A 22,299-nucleotide genomic window follows, 5' to 3' on the forward strand; every position below is an offset into this window, starting at 1 on the left:
ATTTACTCCGGATAATGTAGATGTCTAACACTGTACATTTCTTTTGTTTAGTTTTATTTGTCATTGAATGTCGATAAACTCATTATTAGCTAGATCTCCAGATTAAAAAAAAAAAAAAAAAAAAAAAAAAAAAAAAAAACTTGAAGCAAGAAAGGCAAAGACAACGTCTATACCATGATTAATCAAAGAGAGGTTTTGACTTTTATATTAGACTAGAACAAGTTAAAATGGGCAAAATGCTAACTATAGCATGCACAACTTTATTGTTATACGATATGGGTGACTAATTTATCGAACCATCATAATTGATTTTTTGTGGCATATATATCATATTTCTTGCAAAAACAATTGAACTCTAAAGAGCTTTCAAAAAATGGGTGATTTTAGACAAACTGTCAAGTGTGATGCCTTTTGTTTCTTTTGTATTTACATTTCCACAATTTGTCCAAACTTATGCATTCTTGAAACTATGATTTTGTTTGACAATACTTTTTCTCTCATATTGTACTTACATGTTTGAAATACATGAATATTGGATAGGTAACAATCTTTAGCACAAATTGATGTTTTGAAAAAGTCTATCACTCAAGGAAGTCAATGATTTCAAATACTGTTGGTTCCTGAGAGCTTGAAGGGGATTATGACAATTGAAAAGATTTGGATTCTTTTAATAATTTCATCAATACCTTGTTTCCGGTTAATCTAGCTTCATCAAGTGGAGTGTTACCCCATTTGCACATTTACATAGATCATAATGTATGTTATAGTGTATTTATCTTTGTCTCTATCTTTAATTAATTAATTAACAATTTTAAAACATGGTGGATCACAAAATTATACCTATCCTTTGATAAAACATTGGCCTTACTACGAGTAGAAACTTTGTTATTATGTAAGATCCTTGTGAGGTGGCTACATGAAGTGGAATTCTAAAGTCATAGTGTTTTGAGTTTGGATCAATACCAATTGACAGCATCCGTCTGATCCAATCTATGTCCCCTCTTACCACAGATAAACATAGGAAACTACCAATATCATCTACCTTCAATACTAGTAAGGAAGCAATCTTATCATGTCCTCTCTTGATGGCTTCTTGACACAGAACAAAAGCAAACAATAGAGAGAAACTTAAAGCATTTTTATTACTGAAAATCAAGTTGCCTCTAAAGGCTTACAATAACCCTTTATATAGGATGATGCTAAATTTGGAAAACTGAAATTGACAATAAATTCTAATAAATAACTTTCTAAATAGGAAACGGAATTTCAGATAATAAGAAAAACAGATATTCTGCCATTAAAACAAAATAAAATAAAAACGGAAATTGTTCGAAAATTATGGAAAACTAAGATTTGGGGGCCTAAACAATGGAATTTGAGGTCAATCGTGTGGCAGGTTTGACTTTGTCACCTGAGAGGAGCTCCAGCCCGTCGATACCTTTCCATCGATATATCGCTCGCCTCAAAATTCCTTACGGATCAGAAGTTATGTCCATTTTAAGTTGGGCCTCTTTTGGCCCGTTTGTCTTTCTCCCACTTGTCCATAAACGGTTCTGATCATCTATGTACTCCGCAACACTTCTAATAAGGGCGTGTTTCCATAATTATCTGTATGTAAGATGAAATGAAGTAGAGTAGTTCAAATTAGTGGAAAACCTCAAACACTAGAATAAAAAATCAAAAGGCAAGGGAGTTAAATTTACCTGAAATGTTAACTTCCACTTCTTGTTGAATTTGGAAATTAGTGATATTTTCATGTCTTATTGATGCAACAAGATGCTATTCATGCCAAAAACTTGTTAGAAAGTGTTTTACATGTCCTTTTAATTTCTACTACATATGAGGGCTGTTATATGAAAAAACATACCAGTCGTGACCTCCCATCATAATTTTTCTTATTTGGTTCAGCTTCAGCTCGAATTAAATGATTTAGATGAGTGTAAGTTCTGCCTCTTGCATTCGAATATGAGATTTAATATCTTCCACCAAATGCTTCATTTGAGCATCAACTTTCTTTTCCCTGGCAGCATATACTAGTTTAGATGGCACTCAACATAAATGTAAAGAAATAATGTAGATGTTCGCTAAAAAGGACACATATGAGCATGTAATACACTAAGTTAGCAACTCTCGTAGGTTGATCAAAATCTTTTGTGCATCATGAAAATATGTCAATGATATTTAAGAAAGACTGTTTTCCGTAAAATTCAACTAAGGTCACGAACTCGCACCGTGTATGATTGGGAAACATTGCATAGAATTGAAACATCCCAAAAGAGTCATGAGGTTTCAGAATTGATACTATTTCTTCATATCCATCTTCACATATAACCACCTCTTCCTGTAGTAATTAAAAAAAAATTGATTTATCAATCTAATGGAGTATGAAATATCACGGTATAACAAACTAGCTAGTTTAGAAATAGTTAAATGATGTAGTGAAGCAGATACATACTTTAATTTGATAAATAACACGATATATGGTAGGAAGTGATACCAGATTGCCATGACGAACGTAATAAAGTTGATCAACAACAATCCTAGGTTCCATTATGACTTCTCCTGGAAGAAAAAATTCTTCTTGCACTCTAGTTACCTGTAAGAGAGGATCAGAGGAGCGGCCCATTAAGATGCATATGTTATCGACATATAAAGAAGTTGGACATATCTAACTGTGATACTAGTATTTCAGATGTTAAAATGGATCCAAGTAAGGACTCCTAAGTTTCCAAAATGGTATAGAAAAGAACTTACAATTTGATTGATAAAAATTCCAAAGAGAATCCACTAAAAAGAGAAACCTTCTCAATGTATGACTTATATAGAGTTTCTAATATCTACAACAAATGATGACATTGTTTAATATAGATGATAACATGATAATAAACATGTATGAATTCTGTAGAATTCTCTTTTCCAAATCTTGGCATGAATAGGCACGAATAGTGTAGCCGCAAGTGAGTTTTGATTTAACTGGATATGTCTCCCTAATCTGTTTCTATCAATATACTTAACAAGATCTTTCATTCTATCTCTGTATCTTTCTGTCTTTGATCCTTTGACAATTAGAGTTGTTATGTTACCGATCAAATAAGCACCAAGAACCATATCAAATGAGACATAAAACATTACGAATACCATCTCTCTTAAATTGACTAGATGGATATCACCATATCCTGTACAAGAAAAAGCACATTCATTCAACCTTCACATTATCAGAGTTTTAAGCAAAAAGATTTCCCTGGCGTGAAGGAACTTACCCACAGTTGCCATAGTAATAAGTGAAATATATAAATATGTTAATATAGTGTTTCCAAAGATCGATGTCTCCAAAGTTTGAGTGGCTATAATTGTCATGGCTTTTTGCAGAAAAAGAAATTTTCCCGGGTTATGTTGCGGAAAGGTTAGTTTACATCTTATTAGTTCAAGCTTGATTACAGATTTAGATTTCAGTGCTCATATTTGGTATTTGGTTATATTTCATTTTTTTCAATTTACACGAGCACATAATTATATGATTGTGGTTCAGTGGGCACGACATATTAGCAATAAGATACGCTACAAAAACATGGCCTTAGAAAGATTGTGGAAAACCTTGATGCTATTGGTGTTCATGTTCTTGCTCCACATGTAATTAACCAAGGGTAATAATTATAATATATTTCTAATTTTAATTTTGAGAAACCATATTTTGATTAATCCTATACATGAATATAGGTTGGCTGCGATAGTGCATTGTGTCCTAAAGAATAGATTTTGATTGGAATGCAAGCCTTTTCGCACAAAATGTTGACTTCAGTGAAGATCAAAATGGAGATAGATTGGTTCAACCTTTGTTAAGAATTAGTTTTTAATTCTCTTGTTTGATTATATTTCGTTTTTTTCCCGTTTGCATTTCTGGTTTTTGTGTTAATTTTCAAACTTTATTGTGTAATAAATCAATTATAACTATATCACAAAATATTAGAAAGTTTAAAAAACCAATTTCCTAATTAAGTACACTATTGTGGTTGGCTTTTTTCAGAAAACCCAAAAGAATGTTAATTAAAGACCTAATTTTCATATTCTATTTTTATTTTTCAAAAATCAACTTTTGTTTGAATACTATATATATCAACCTTTTAGACATGTTTGAATACTAGTTTTGTTTTCTTCATGGGTTTATAATGACCTGGTTATGGAATAGGTTATGGAATAGAGGGCATCCGACGTGTGCCATGGGTTATTCTATAACCCACAACTTCAAAAATCTAATTTACAACATTATTGCTAAAGAGATTGCTAAAGAACCTGCAAAAGATGGTCTTGGCATATATGATGATGAGTAATAATAGTATCATATTCTTAAATTTCAATTCTGGAAAAATAGTTTTTTATAGATCCTATCAATGAATGTAGATTAGAAGCTATAGTCTCTTGTCATCTGACGGACAAGGGTTGTGAGTAGGAGACTGGGTATTATCTAATGAAGGCAAGGTTCGGAATGATGTGAAAGATAAAAAAAAAATTAGTCCAAACATAATTACTATATAATTATCTTCTCATGAATATCGTGTATGTACGTATGTACATACGTGTGTATGTGCGTACGTACATGTGTGTACGTACGTGTGTGTACGTACGTGTGTGTATGTATGTACGACGTACACTTATATGACATACAACCGACGACGTACGTACATATGTATGTATGCATGTATGTAAAGGAACTGATAACTAAATCATAATCATGTATGAACTACCGTTTCCTCATCTTTCACATCGTCATCCTGGAACATTGCCTTCATTAAACAATACCTTTCCTCCTACTCACAATCTCTGTCCATCAGATAACAAAAGACTATCGCTCCCAACCTATATTCATAGATACGATCTATAAAATAAAAATAAATAAATAAATCCAAAACTGAAATTTAAGAATATAATACTATTATTACCCATCATCATATACGAAAAGACCATCTCTTGCAGGTTCTTCAACAACCTTTTTGGCAATAATACTATAAATTATATTTTTGAGGTTGCGGATTATAGAATAACTCATGGCACATGTTGGATGCCCTTTATTCCTTAACGAGGTCAATATAAGACTAAATACTATAAAAGAAAAAAAACCAAAAATAGTATTCAAACATGTCTAAAAAGTCGATATATATATATAGTATTCAAACAAATGTTGATTTTTGAAAAATAAAATAGAATATAAAATAAAGTCTTTAACTAACATTCTTTGGGGTTTTCTGAAGAAAAAAAAAGCCAACTAAAACAGTGTTATTAATTTGGAAAAAATTAATTTTTTAAACTTCCTAATATTTTGTGATATAGTTATAATTGCTTTATTACACAACAAGTCTTAAATTAACAAAAAAAAACTTGGGGATAGAAACTGGGAAAAAAACAAAACATAATTAAACAAGAAAAATTGAGAACTAATTCCAAACAAAGGTTGAATCAACCTTTCTTTGGTTTGATCTTTCAGGAAGTCAGCGTTTTGTACGAAAAAGTTTGCATTCCAATCAAAATCTCTATTCTTTAGCTTACAATACACTATCACAACCAACTTATATTAATGTATAGAATTAATCAAAATTTGGTTTTTCAAAATTTAAATTAGAAATATATTACATCTATTACCCTTGGTCAATTACATGTGGAGCAAGAACATGAATACCAATAGCATCAAGGTTTTCCACAACCTTTCTAAGGCCATGTTTTGTAGCGTATCTCATTGATGATATGTCATAGCCACTAAACCATAATCATATATTTATGTGCTTGTTTAAACCATATAAAAAGAAAAAGAAAAAATGAAATATAACCAAAATAAAAATTAAAATCTAAATTTGCAATCAAGCTTGAATTAAGATGTAAACTAACATTTCCTCATTTTCTTCAACATAACCCAGGAAACATTCCTTTTCTGCAAAAGTCATGCTTCCAAATAGCATCCCTGGTCCGAAAGATAAGGGAAGACTATGGCGGCCACTCTACATTCATATATAGGATTTATAAGAAACTACTGGTTTTCATAATTTATTAAAACTAGGAATATGTTCCTATAATTACCCGTGTTCCATGCGGCTTGGAATATGGAAAACCTGTAACAGTAACACCCAACTAGCTTTTAATTATTAAAATCAACTAAATATATATAATTTACTTCTAACAATACTTTCATATCATTTTTTGGTTATATACATGTACAATGCACATAACGAGCAAGAAAAAGATACATGCGATGTATATTCTTATAAGAAGAAAATTAAACCAACAATCCAATCAATAAAATCAGTAAAGAACCCAAGAATTTTCATAGTAAAACATACATTTGTTGATGTCGGTTTCTGTACATAGATGGAACCATAGAATATTGAGGCATCCAAAAACACTAATCGACCAATTTTTCAGTTGTGAATAAACCTATTTGTACCCTAATCAAACAGTTCCCTCCTCCCTCTTCAAAATCGAAATTGTAACAATCGACAAAACATTTTTCCCTTTTTCTTGTTGTGTTCTCTGCTTCTGTCCACCGTCACTTACGATTGCCTTACTCTAGATTTGGACATTTTGTTAGGTTAATAAGCGCATAAAGGCGGCTTAATTCAAGGATTGTTTAGCACATGAAGGTGGGTTCCGTGTTTGACCGTTAAATCAAAGATTGTTTAATAGTCAAAGAAAATATGGATAATAAGCATCACATAAAACACGCATTGAAAACTCTAATCAACCAACAAAAAGAAAAGGAGAACAGAATACACACAAACAGAACAGATCATACATATAACAAAGAACACAAATACTTCAATATACATGCTTTCCTTCATAAATCATAGTCCACAGAATGAAGAACAGTTTACATACCTGGCTTATAGGTTTATACCATAACAGGCGCAACTGCAATAGATGAACACATTGATTACAAACCCTATAAAATGGTGTGATAACTTGCCAAAGTGATAAAAGATTCTGTGCGACGATTTTGTCAGAGAAAGGTGTCTAGAGAGAGAACCTGGTACTGCATGCTTTTGCTTTTCTTAATATGTAATTACATTGTTGCCCTAGTTTTAAAATTACTTCTACATAATGATCATGGGCTGTTTCGTCCATTCTATTTTGTAACAGGTATGCCGTATGCATGCCTACACCTAGAGAGGTGAATGAGTCATCATTTCCATTCAAATCATGAGATTTTATAAATTTCTATTTTTTTATTTTTTTATTTTTTTATTTTTGAGTAAATTAATGAATTGATCTGGTTTCGTCGAATTCATACTTTAGAGCGTGTTTGGGTTGCTTTTAAAATAACATTGGTTGCTTTTAAAATAACATTTGTGCTTTTAATTTTTCCAAAAAGTAAAAAATGTCAAAAACTGTTTGGATAATTCAAAAGATTTTTTAGAAATGACTTTTGGAAAATAAGGAGCTTTTAAAAGTTACAAAATCATGACTTTTTGTTGTTTTTACCTTTAAAAGTTAAATCAAAAGTCATTTTGTCAATCAAAACACATTTTAAAAATCTTTCTTTTTCAAAAAGTCTTCTACAAAAAGTCCTTCTACAATAAAGCATTTTGATGCTTAAAAGTAATCCCAAACACCCTACTAGTCTAACTTTTTGTGAAAATTCAATACGACACGTCCACATATTGATGAAAACATGATTTTCGGCTCTAATCTATAAAAAAAATAGGGAAAATTACTAATCTAACCAAATTCATTAATGACTTCTCACTTTTTAGCCAAAAATTAGGATTTGTCCCAAACTAGCCCACGAAACCCTAGATGGTTAAAATGGTCTACTGTTTCGACCATTTACCTACTGTTTTGATTTTAGTATATAAAGATTTTTTTTTCATTTTTCACTACGAAACCGTAGACGAAAAAATGGTCTACTGTTTCCTCTGAGAAGTCTACTGTTTCCCAAAGAGTAGATTAAAAATGATCTGCTGTTTCGTCTAAAAACCTACGGTTTTGAGTTTTTTTTTTTAAATAAAAAAAAACACTAACTTTTTAACTACTATATCGTACCTACTATATATTAAAAGAAAAATCTCTTTTACAGTAAAAGTTAGTGTTTTTTTTGGGAAAACTACAATAAAGTCCCTACATATTGGCATCATAATCGATTTATTAATTATATATTTTTTTATTCAATTAAGTCTCAAATACCGGTAATTGTATTCAATTTAACCATTTAACCCGGTCAACAGGTCATCCAACTTTTATAAATTACATTTTTGACCCATGTTTCAAAATTTATTACAAATTTGATCCAAAATTTACACTTTTGGCCCAGATTTTAATTTTTTTACAAATTTGGTCCAAAATTTACCCTTTTTGCCCAAATTTTAGAATTTTATTATGAATTCATCCTAAGTTTATTTGTTTTTACAACTTTTTTCTCAAAAAATTGTTTCTAATATGTTTTTTCTTTATAAACTCATATTTATACAAAAAAAAACATATTTTCACATAAAAATCTTATTTTTTTTATATAAAAACTTTTTTTAAAAAATAGGTTTGGATTATTTGTGTGATATCTCTTAAAATATCAATTAAGAAATTAAAAGTAACCCTAAATTATAAAAACAGGTTTGGATTATTTGTTCTTTAATCACATTTATATGAAAGTTTAAACTAGTTACATTATATATGAAAGTTTAAAATATATATAATATAATAATATTATATTTTATTTGTAAGAAATTTTTGTAAGAAAAAAGTTAAAATCATAACTTTGATATATTTTTTATAACTTTTTAATAAATATATTATCTAAATAAAACATATCCATTCATGGCACATGTCTGATCTAGGTTGTGATTTTTTATTGCCAATCAACCTCTTCTTACTTGGATTATTTATAATCTTGTATTTCCTTTATTTTTTAATGTCTGTTATATGGAATACCGGTTGCAATTTATTATCAACAAACATGTTTTTAGGGGAGTGAGAAATGACCAAAAATACAATAGCAACATAAATATATAAAATATTATAACTATCAATAACACAATAGAATACTTTAACTAAAGTTCTAAAGAATTTACACATGAGTTTGGTTAAAAAAAATTACTCAAACACCTGAAACATGCTTGAGTTGAGCTTCAAAAGGAAAGTATCACAACCTACTCAAAAACATGATGTCGAAATTTTTTAATAAAATTGTTTTTTTCTATGAACTACAATTAAGAACTGGCATTATTTGTCCTATAAATGTGATTAAAGAACAAATAAATAATATTAAAATGAGTGTAACTAGCTTTTGACAAACTATAATTTGATAGTATAATTTAGGGTTACTTTTAATTTCTTAATTGATTTTTTAAGAGAAATCACACAAATAATTCAAACCTATTTTTATAAGTAGATATTTCATATACAAAAACTTTTTAAAAAAAAGTTTTTATATAGAAAAAATAAGATTTTTATGTGAAAATATGTTTTTTTTGTATAAATATGAGTTTATAAAGAAAAAACATATTAGAAATAAATTTTTGAGAAAAAAAAGTTGTAAAAAAAACTAAAGTTAGGATGAATTCATAATAAAATTCTAAAATTTGGGCAAAAAGGGTAAATTTTGGACCAAATTTGTAAAAAGAATTAAAATCTGGGACAAAAGTATAAATTTTGGACCAAATTTGTAATAAATTTTGAAATCTGGGCCAAAAATGTAATTTTTGAAAGTTGGATGACCTGTTGATCGGGTCAAAGGGTTAAATTGAATACGATTACCGGTATTTGAGACTTAATTGAATAAAAAAAATATAAGGACTAAATCGATTATGAGGCCAATATGTAGGGACTTTATTGCAGTTTTTTTTTTCATTTAAAAAAAAAAAAAAAAAAACCAAAACCGTAGGTTTTGGACGAAACAGTAGACCATTTTTAATCTACTCTTTGGGAAACAGTAGACTTCTCAGAGGAAACAGTAAACCATTTTTTCGTCTACGGTTTCGTAGTGAAAAATGAAAAAAAAAATCTTTATATACTAAAATCAAAACAGTAGGTAAATGGGCAAAACAGTAGGTCATTTTAACCACCTACAGTTTCGTGGGCTAGTTTGGGACAAATCCTAATTTTTTGCTAAAAATTGTTAATCACTTCCTTAATTTGGCTAGATTAGTAATTGCCCCTAAAAAATATTATCTTAACTCTAATATATTTGTCTTTATTTTATTACTAACTAGGTTTAAATCCGTAAGAACACGGTTGACAAACAAAAACATCATTAATAGTTTGAAATTGAAAAAACTAATCAAAACACAAAGGCAAATAACACAAAATGATAATTTTTCTCTTTGTTTAAATGTAATATTACAATGAATAACCACCTACTTTGTAAACTTAATTTATTATAACAACCAACTTTGTAGAAATACGTCGTGATAGAAATTTGTTCCATTTTTTTTTTTTGTCTATTTTTTTACATGAAACTTCTACAATAAGTAACAACTAACCAATTCTTTAGAAATAGGTTGTGATAAGAGTAAATATGAGTAGTGAAATTAGATTATTAAAAACACTAAAAAGTGATAAATGTACTTAAAGTTATTTATTATAAAAAAGATTAACACCTAATGTTTGTAGTATGTAAAAAGTTATGAACAAATAGTAAATTTAATAAAATAAAATTAATATGTAAAAGAAAAGACAGATGAGACAGATTAAAACATTTGTAAAAAGGTCTATTTAATTTCCATATGCTTTTGAAGGTTTCTTTAGAGAAATATAAAATCAGTATGAAAAGAAAATATTCCCCTGAAACAACTAATAAAAATATTTAGGACAAATTAAATGAAATATATATATATTGTTGTAAATAATTGGTGGTGTTGTAAATAATTGGTGGATGACATAATAATTGGTGCATGGTAAATTTGTCAACATTTCTAACTAGTTACAATTATATGTTAGTAAAATTTGTAGTATAAATACCCCTCCATTGTAAAGAATGAAACACACCAAAAAGTTATAAGAGATATAACTTCCATATTCTCTCTAAATATTCTTTCTTCTCAATTAAAGTTATTATCAAAGTTTACTAGTTTGGTTTGATTTATAGTTACATTAATTACGCTTAATTCATAACACGTTATCAGCACGAAAGCTTTAATCAAGGTTATTAAACAAGTGGAAAATCACATCTATCTTAATCAAGGTATGTATTACTTATTAAAAACACTACTAATTATAAAAACCTCAATCATATTAAAATAATAATAATACTAATGAATTAATGAAACTTATACATTATGGACATTATGGACTACTAAAAATTTTTATTTCTTATACTAACATTTCTTTATGTATTCTAATTTTTATACTAACATTTACATTATGCAACTAATTTTTATTTATGCAAACTAACATTTACATTATGCAACTAACTTTTATTTATGCATACTAACATTTATATTATGCTACTAACTTTTATTTGTGCATACTAACATTTAAATTATATTTATTTATATATGTCAATGTTTATTTATATTTTAGATACTCTTCATAATTTTATTTAAACATTTACTAATATTTATTTATGTTTCTAATTAGTAAAATTATGTATTAGTTATAAGTCTTATTATATGATTTATAAAATACATATACATATATACACAACGAGAATATATATGCAACGGTTATAAACAGCAAAAACAACGGCTATATTTTTTTACCATAAATAAACATCTTTACCCTGCTTATTTTACCCACAACAAATATTTTTCTCTTCTATCAAATAAATCAATTTCAAGAAATCAAGCTTCAAGATGATTCATCCTTTTGTGATGATAATCATGACTATAATAGTCATGTTACTTTTCATCCAAATCCTTAACATCGAAGATAATATGGAATTTCATCTACTTTTAGGCTTGTATGCAATGTTAGCTTTACCGCTTCTTTTTTGTGTAATATTTATTGAAATAAATGGATTTTAATTTTTATTTTTATTTTGTTTAAAATTTATAGTTACATTATGTCCAACATTGCAAAGCTCGAGTTTGCAGCACTTGAAGTTAGTGGGAAAAACTATGTGCCATGGATGATAGATGTAAAAATGCATCTTGAATCCATGGGTATCTCAAATACTATATATGAATTTAATAATTGCTTGGCACAAGACAAAGCAAAAACACAAGTTTTCCTTCGTAAGCATATTGATGAAATGTTGAGATTTGAATATCTTGATGTTACTGATCCAAGTATTATCTGGAATCTTTTGAAAGAAAGATTTGATCATCAAAAGGAAGTTATACTTCCAAATGCTAGAGATGAATGGAGAACACTAAGGTTTCAAGACTTCAAGAAAGTAAATGAATACAACTCAACTTTGTTCAGAATATGATCACAACTCAAGTATTGTGGACAAGAGGTTACTGATGAAGATATGTTAGAGAAAACTTACTCAACATTTCATGCAACAAACATTACCTTGATGCAACAATATCGGATGCAAAAGTTCACAAGATATTCTGAACTGAATGCATGTCTGCTCGTTGCAGAGCAAAACAATGAACTCTTGATGAAAAACCATGAATCTCGTCCAACGGGATCAGTAGCACTTCCTGAAGCAAATGCTACAAATATTGATGGTCATCGAAACAATACACGTGGACGAGGGCGAGGTAGTGGTCGAGGACGAGGCCGTGGCTATTTTAATCGAAACCAAAGCCATAATCAGAACCATAATTCTGGTCGTGGACAAGGTAATAATCGTGGTCGTGGCCAGAAAAGGAATAATTACCAATATTCACAAAGAAACAATGTCCACACACAAGATAAGGCCAAAGTGACAAGGCATGACACTGGGACATCACAAAAATCTGATGGTTCATGTTATAGATGTGGTAGCATAGGCCATTGGTCAAGGACCTGTCGCACACCTGCACATCTTTGTCAACTTTATCAAGAGTCCATTAAAGGAAAAGGAAAAGAAGCAAACCTCATTGATAATGTTGAATTCACTCCGCTAAATGTTGCTGATTTCTGTAATGACATGGAAGACATAAACTAAAAAAAATCTATTATTGTTCTAGTAAAATTGTTTTTCCTTCGTTTGTTTTTCATGTAATGTCTTTCCTACAATAAATGAGCTTTCTTTTTAATAATAATTATGATTATGTTTATTCACTTATTATTCCTTTTATATGTGAAGTTTATTATGAGTCCACCTGGAGCACAACACCAAGAAAAGTTTGGAGATCTTTGTATAGCAGATAGTGGTAGTACACATACTATTCTGAAATCAAAGAAATATTTTTCAGAATTAGTACCAACAAAAACAGTCATACATACAATATCAGGTCCTGCAGACTTGATAGAGGGAACCGGGAAAGCCCATTTTATATTACCAAATGGTACAAACTTTTGTATAGAAAATGCCTTATTTTCTCCAAAGTCTAATAGAAACTTATTAAGTTTCAATGACACATATTTCAAAGGTTATGACACAAAAACTGTGACCATTGAAAATAAGAAATATATGTATATTATAGACAAAAACCATGTGCTTGAAAAACTACCAACACTTGATTATGGTCTGCATTATACATATATACATATGATTGAATCAAATATGGTAGTAGAAGGAAAACATTGTGATCCTGGGACATTCAGTTTATGGCATGGTAGGTTGGGCCACCCAGGATTAACAATGATGCGAAGGATAATTGAGAATACACATGGGCATCCATTGAAGGACCAAAAGCTTCCTCAATCCAACAGCATAAAACCATGTGCATCTTGTTCCCTTGGAAAGTTAATTATAAAACATTCTCTAATGAAAGTTGAAAGGGAGTCACCTAGATTTCTAGAAAGAATTCAAGGTGATATATGTGGACCGATTCACCCACCATCTGGACCATTTAGATGCTGTATGGTCTTAATAGATGCATCCAGCAAATGGTCTCATGTTTGCCTATTATCAACTCGTAATATGGCATTTGCAAAGTTTCTTGCCCAAATTATTAAATTAAGGGCACATTTCCCTGATTATACTATCAAAAGAGTGAGACTTGATAATGCTGGTGAATTTACTTCACAAGCATTTAATGACTATTGTATGTCTGTAGGAATTGTTGTTGAGCATCCAGTAGCTCATGTACACACACAAAATGGTTTAGCTGAATCACTGATTAAACGTCTCCAGCTAATAGCCAGACCATTGATAATGAGGACCAAACTTCCTGTTTTTGTTTGGGGCCATGCAATCTTACATGCTGGATCATTGATACGCATGAGACCAAGTTCATATCATGTATATTCTCCACTACAACTTGCTTTCGGTCAAGAGCCAAATATATCCCATTTGAGAATTTTTGGGTGTGCAGTATATGTCCCTATTGCACCACCTCAACGGACGAAAATGGGTCCTCAAAGAAGGTTGGGAATATATGTTGGTTATGAGTCAGTCTCTATTATAAGATATCTTGAACCATTAACAGGTGATGTTTTCACAGCACGCCTAGCAGATTGTCAATTTGATGAGGCAAATTTCCCATCATTAGGTGGAGAAAATAAGATTTTGGAAAAGGATGTGTCATGGCATGAGCCTACTTTATCATATCTTGACCCTCGCACAAAGCAATGTGACATGGAAGTTCAAAAGATAATGCATTTCCAAGAAATGGCAAATCAATTACCTGATGCATTTACTGACACAAAAAGGGTGACTAAATCATATATACCAGCTGTCAATGTTCCAGCTCGAATTGACATTCCACATGGACAATCTGATGATAAAGTCACTCAAGAGTATAAAACACGCCTGAAGCGTGGAAGGCCATTTGGTTCTAAGGATAAGAACCCACGAAAAAGAAGAGGAGCAGAAAATGCACTAGATCACGATGAAAGTGTTCCTGGAGAAACACTAATTATTCAAATTCCCCCAGGAAAGGAGGATGATGCATTAAATTATGGTCAGACAAATAGAATATGTGACCAAAATGAAACTGACAATATAGGTGCAATATTTTCTTATTCAGTTGCATGTGATATTATGAATGATGATCCCGAATCACAATCTGTCATTGAATGTCAAAGAAGAAATGATTGGGCTAAATGGAAGGAAGCTATGCAAGTTGAATTAAATTCTCTTAACAAGAGAAAGGTTTTTGGGAACATTATCCTCACACCTGAAGTTGTGAAAGCATTAGGATATAGATGGATCTTCGTACGAAAAAGAAATGAGAAAGACGAAATTGTAAGATACAAGGCCAGACTTGTTGCTCAAGGTTTCTCTCAAAGACCTGGAATTGATTATGAAGAAACTTATTCACCGGTAATGGATGCAACCACTTTCAGATATTTAATCAGCTTGACAGTATCTAAAAATTTAGAGATGCGTCTTATGGATGTTGTTACAGCTTACTTGTATGGATCACTTGATAGTGATATCTATATGAAAATCCCTAAAGGATTTAAAATGCCTGAAGCGTTAAGTGCAAAACCCAAAGAAATGTATTCTATAAAATTACAAAGATCTTTGTATGGGTTAAAACAATCTGGGCGCATGTGGTACAATCGTTTAAGCGATTATTTGACAAGTAAAGGTTATAAAAATAACACTATTTGTCCATGTGTATTTATTAAGAAAACAACATCTAGATATGTGATCATAGCAGTCTATGTTGATGATCTAAACATCATTGGAACGAATAAAGAAATCCTTGAAGTGATTGAACTTTTAAAGAAAGAATTTGAAATGAAAGATCTTGGAAAAACCAAATATTGTCTTGGTTTACAGATTGAGCATATGCCTAACGGAATACTTGTGCATCAATCAAATTACACAAAAAGAGTCTTGAAACGTTTCAATATGGAAAATGCAAATCCTTTAAGCACTCCAATGGTTGTTAGATCATTAAATATTGACAAGGATCCATTTCGTCCATGCGAAGAAAATGAAGAAGTCCTTGGTTCAAAAGTACCATATCTAAATGCAATTGGAGCTCTTATGTATCTTACCAATTGTACTAGACCTGACATTTCTTTCGCTGTAAACTTGCTAGCAAGATTTAGTTCAGCCCCAACAAAAAGACATTGGAATGGAATCAAACATATTTTTCGATACCTTCAAGGAACTAGTGATTTAGGGTTATTTTATCCTAACAATTCAAAAGAAAGCTTAATTGGTTATGCAGATGCAGGTTATTTGTCTGATCCTCATAAAGCTAGATCTCAAACTGGATACGTATTCATGAATGGAGGTACCGCAATTTCCTGGCGTTCTCAAAAGCAAACACTTGTTGCCACATTCTCAAATCATGCTGAAGTAATTGCACTAAATGAAGCTAGTAGAGAATGTACATGGTTGAGATCAATGACACATCTAGTTTTAACTTCATGTGGACTTGAAAAAGATATAGGCCCAACTTTAATATACGAAGATAACTCAACATGTGTTACTCAAATGAAAGAGGGATATATCAAGAGCGACAGGACAAAACATATACCTCCAAAGTTTTTTGAGTACACTCAAGAGCTTATAAAGAACCATCAAGTTGAAATCAAATATGTTCAATCCAGTAACAATGCAGCAGACCTTTTTACGAATGCACTTCCTACTGCAATCTTCAGGAAACATGTCCATGGCATCAGAATGCGACATGTGCATAGAATATAATGTGACGGATGTCTAAATAAGGGGGAGTCAACTATACACTGCACTCTTTTTCCCTTCGCTAAAGTTTTTTTTTCCCGCTGGGTTTTCTTTAGCAAGGTTTTTAATGAGGCAGTACGTCAAAGTTGAATGCTAAAATGATGTCATCCAAGGGGGAGTGTTGTAAATAATTGGTGGTGTTGTAAATAATTGGTGGATGACAAAATAATTGGTGCATGATAAATTTGTCAACATTTCTAACTAGTTACAATTATATGTTAGTAAAATTTGTAGTATAAATACTCCTCCATTGTAAAGAATGAAACACACCAAAAAGTTATAAGAGATATAACTTTCATATTCTCTCTAAATATTCTTTCTTCTCAATTAAAGTTCTTATCAAAGTTTACTAGTTTGGTTTGATTTATAGTTACATTAATTACGCTTAATTCATAACACACACACACACACACACACACACACACATATATATATATATATATATATATATATATATATATATATATATATATATGTATGTATAATGAAGCAAAAAAACACCAAAAAAATAAACAATATAAAGGCTAGGATAGGCAATGAACTTTGGGTTTGCAACCATGACTCCATACAATCTTTAAATTTTGCACTATGAAATAGAAATGAGTTTCTATCCAAAGAAAAGCATGATAGCCGCAAGTTATTATTACCAATAAGTCATTCAACTTGCACTTTAAAATAACTCGTAGCCATCTCTTAGCTACAAGTGACTTTTATTTCTTTATAATTTCTAAATATTCCAGAAATACCCTTTTCCTTATAGATATTTTAAGAGCATCATATGTAAAAGTAAAATGACATGTTAAATGATTAGAATAATCACAATTCCTCCTATAAAAACTATGTTGGAATTGTTAGCAAAGATAATTCAGCTATGGCTGCAAAAAAATAATAATAATAAAATCCAAAAAAATCAATATTTTTAAATGGAAGAAACTCAAAGCTACACAAATGAGTTTAATTGACAAAAATAGATCCAATATCTTAGTAAACAAACAAGAAGCATATGTTGTTAACATTTAATCAAAGTTTCCATATAAGGTATTGGTTCTTACAACAACATGTCATTAATACACATAATCATCCTCCAAAAGCTAATCGGATTCTAGAAGGAATAAATAAAACATTGGTTATTTGGTTAAATAAAAAAAATAAGAGAATTTTATATATCATGGAAATGAGACATAGATATCCTTAATAACTATCAAAGAAGTGTACAAATTGAAACAGAGCTAACGAAATTTAGTAACGATCCATCTCTATAACCAGGTAAGAGAACCATCTACTAAACTGTAAGTATCTAAATGACAAAGTGATTAGAACTATCATAAGCATAGAAGAGTTAAAAAATGAATAACAATCGGAGCCTGAAACACAAGTAAAATTAATATTTTAATAAATTATGACAAAAGTCCCTAAAATCTTCCTCTTTCCTAACTCTTAACTACACTTTATTATAAAAAGTTCATAATAGGAATAATACGATATTGAAACTGTAAAGAAACATATTGACGGTGAAACAAAAATTAATTACCTCGTCTCCCTTCACTTTCCATTTTCTTTTTGTTGTGCTCCCCAGTATCTTTGAGCACATGTTTCACACTGATTCTATTTAGAAGTGCCAAAAACCAAATCAATTTCAATAGACCTATAACATATACACAACAGATTAGACACCCATACCCAGTTAAATGCACAGAAACACAGTTAAACACACACATATACATACAAATATCTAGTGTTCGTACAATCATTTTGAGAGAAAGTAGATATTGTATAGTCATCTAACAAAAGGCGAAGGGGATATGTTTATCAAAGAATTAGAAGTTTACATACCATAATACACCCAAGTTGATCACGTCCTATAATAAAAAAATCAAGAAAGAGATCAGAAATCAGGGAAGACATTAATGGGGTTGATTTATGGGTTTGATCGAATCCTGAACCGGTGTAAGGCAATGTACTTTCCTAGTTTAATTAATGCACTTTAAAATAAGCCCAAAATGAGTTGTGTGTCTGGAGATCCAATCTCACTTCTAACTATCATCTGAACATGGTTTCTCATGCTTCAAATTGGATTCATAAAATTGTGAATCCCATTTTTCATTGAATAAAAACTATTCATCAACAAATTCTCCATTTGAAGTTAATGTGGAGACGCACAACTGTTGTTGTACACCAACAATTGACACCCTTGTTTGTGAACTTGCCTCCAGTGAATTATTTGACACTTTCCAAAAGTGCAAGAATACAAATTCCTATTAGGTTTCAAAGAAATAGGATTGTACTTTAGTTTATTTAAATTACAGCATCCTAAACACACATGAACAGTAACACAAGCCCACGTTGTTTAATAGTTTTGAAAGTAAATTTTGTGAGAAAAAAGTTCTCACAAGCTTTTTATCAAACACATAGAGTGCACCATCAATCCATCATATTCAAGTTTTCCATCAGCACATCCTGTACAATGGTTTCTAAATATCATTTATTATGCTAGGCTAAGAAGAAAGAATTAAGTGATGGATCAAACTAATACTCACATTCAGAATCAAGAAAAATTGAACAAACAATAAAATATAAGAAGACCATATTAAAGAACGGACCTGGATAAACAACAAATTGTATAAGAAGAGCAATATCGATGTCGCGAGGATGACACACTTGAGTCAGAAGAAAAAAGAGAATCATAAATTTGGAGGTAAATCGTAGACGGAGGTAGAAGCATACCATGAGTAACGATAAAGGAGGCAAGAAGAGAAGGACACAACATCGTTTACGGTGGGGTTCGTTGCTAGTGGGTAGAGGACTAAAGGGACGCATCCAATGGTGGTGACATCTAGAGTTTTAGATCGAGAAAATGGGAAATATAAGAAGTCAGCATATCGAATACCTATTTACAAGCGGAGTATATTGTTGATTGATTCCTGATTTTAGGAACAAAATTTGAGTGCAGGGACGAAGGAATAGGCAAATTGAATTGCGTCGATTTTGCTGAGTGGTGAGTAGAAACGAAGAAATGAGCATTTTCAAGAAATCACTTAGAAATTTGAGCGGGAAAAATCGATTTGGGGGGGGGGGGGGCTTGGAGAATGTCACGTGGCAATAATCTACTTATTTATCATATTAGGGATTAGTTAAGCGTTATTATTTCAATATATATTCAACCAACCACATCTGCCATTCCAACCCGACTCACCCTGCCCCTATCTTTTGACTTCCGTCTAATGGTGGCATTACCATCGTCAACAACCCAAACCCAAAAAAAAAAACCTATGACCCAAACTATGCAGCACCACCAGAAAGCTAATTTTTCTTATTTTATAATTTCAAAAAGATTTTATGGTTTCTCGTTGATGTTACCAAACATGATTCACAAAGTTAATAACCTTTTTGTAACAATAAACTCATATTTATCAACATGAAAAACCTACTAATATTAATAGACGAGTTCGTTCACACAACTTCTACACGCAAACATCACTACACAATACCTAATATACTCTGTTCCTAATATATTTACTCAATCAGATGATCAAGAACAAGGTACATAAAATGGAGGAAAAACCTAACACAAGTGTGAGAGACGAATATATTTTCTAAGTATATGACAAAATGACGGTAGCTTAATCTCGCAATACACCAACCATCACTTATATAGTTCAGCACAAAACAAGTCCCCCAGTTACAACAAATGTGCAACTGTACGTTTGACGATATATAACGATATGAAGTAATTCAACACCCCCTCTCAAACTAACAGTTGAACAAACACACGCTATTCTTTATGATATGGATCAAACAACAATAACATATGTGAAAGATAATCATGCTGATTTGAAACTTAGAGCCTTAGTTAGAATATTAACATTATTATATCTTATTCCACTTTTACCAACTTAAAAACACCCTTAGAAATCTTTTTTCTTATAAAATAAACATCGAACTTCAAAATGTTTGGTTTTTTCATGAAACACAAGATTTAATGCAAGTTTTATAGCCGACTCATTATCACAAAAAATATTAACAAGAGTCATACATTTAATACCCGAATCAAATAGAATTTTAAGTACCCAAATAATCTCACAACACATAACATGATATTCAGACTCAGTGGAAGAGTGAGAAACAATATCTTGTTTCTTACTCATCCAAGAAATCAAACACCTGCCAAAATAGACACAATAGCCAATTGTAACAAATTTTCGAGTATACAAACCTATAGCCCATCTGCATGTACAAACCTACTAACAAAAGCAAACACTTATTCCTTTTCATGGATTGTATTTTATATATCTCAATAATCGAAAAGCAATATCTATATGAGATTTCCTTAGATTGTGCATAAATTGACTCAAAGACTACATAGTATAAGAAATATTTGGTCTAGTTATCGTTAAGTAGATCAATTATCCTATGAGTTTTTGAAATTCAGTAATATTGTGTAATAACTCATCAACATTAGCAATTCCTTCCTTTTTAATTTTAGCATTTGTATCAAAAGGTATCTTAATTCGTTTGCATCCTAACATGCCAAATTCATGAAGCAGCTCCACACAATATTTCCTTTGAGTTGAACACACACCATCGTTTGTATTAATAACCTCAATTCCTAGAAAAAAAAATAGTTTGCCTAAGTATTTTATTAAAAACAATGATTTAAAAAAAAGTTTCACATTATCAATTTCAGTTTGATCATTTCATGTTAGAATTATATCATCAACATATATTAGTAACACAACCACATAATCATTTTTATTCCTAACAAATAACAAAAAATCAGTTTTACTTTGTATAAAACCAATTTGTGTAACACCCGTGTTTCTAGGCTAGGCATTAATGATGACGTAATAGTCTAGGTTAACCTTTGTAAACCTTTGTGAAATAATAAAAATGTATTATTTTGAGTGTTATGTGTTTTATGCTTAATTGTGTGACTTAAATGAATTAAGAACAAGAATAAGCGTAATAATAAAATATTAGATCAACCCGATATCTATACATGAAGTTGTAGTGGTCGTTACGAGGATTCCGAAAATATAAAGAATGCCGAAATCCGAGTTATAACGAAGAAGTTATGACCTGTTGAAGTTTCGCGACAAAGCCGGTGCGACACTATATGACGTAAATAGTGAGTTTACGATAGAGCGATATTTAGCCTTAGTGATCTAAACGAAAGTCGTAGAATAAGTTAAACCGAAAGCGTGCATAAAAAGAACGTCTAAATCTGACTTCGTATGAGGAAGTTATGATTTTTCGAAGTTTCGACTTAGCGGTATGCAGCCCAAAGTTCGAATATGAGATCGAGTGATTTTTAGCCGAAACAATCTAAACGAGAATCGAAGATCTCGTCGATAGTAATGCAACGGTAAAAAGACAAACGAAAACGGACGTCAGATGATGAAGTTATGAATTTCTAACGGAGTTTTCCTGTCCCGGCCTACTAAAAATAATATAATAAAAGTTAAAGTCAAAATTAGCCGACGGAGTCTAAACGAGAGTTGTAGATCATAATCTCACCTACGCGTGCATATAAAAAACGTCTAAAACGGAGCTCGTATGCGAAAGATATGAATTTATGAAGTTCGGGGCACGAACTTCAACCCCTGTGTCAGAGCTCACGATGTGAGCACAGTGTTCACGAC

At 30.9% G+C, this 22,299-nt stretch overlaps 1 pseudogene; it reads right to left on the reverse strand.

Moving 5' to 3' along the window:
- Positions 1 to 6,984, reverse strand: part of LOC145158094 (potassium channel SKOR-like) — a 54,094-nt pseudogene extending 47,110 nt beyond the window's left edge.
- Between the last annotated feature and the right edge of the window lie 15,315 nt (positions 6,985 to 22,299).

The sequence above is a fragment of the Lactuca virosa genome, chromosome 2 (genome assembly GCF_052849685.1).
Source record: "Lactuca virosa cultivar CGN04683 chromosome 2, Lactuca_virosa_CGN04683_v6, whole genome shotgun sequence".
Lineage (NCBI taxonomy): Eukaryota > Viridiplantae > Streptophyta > Magnoliopsida > Asterales > Asteraceae > Lactuca > Lactuca virosa.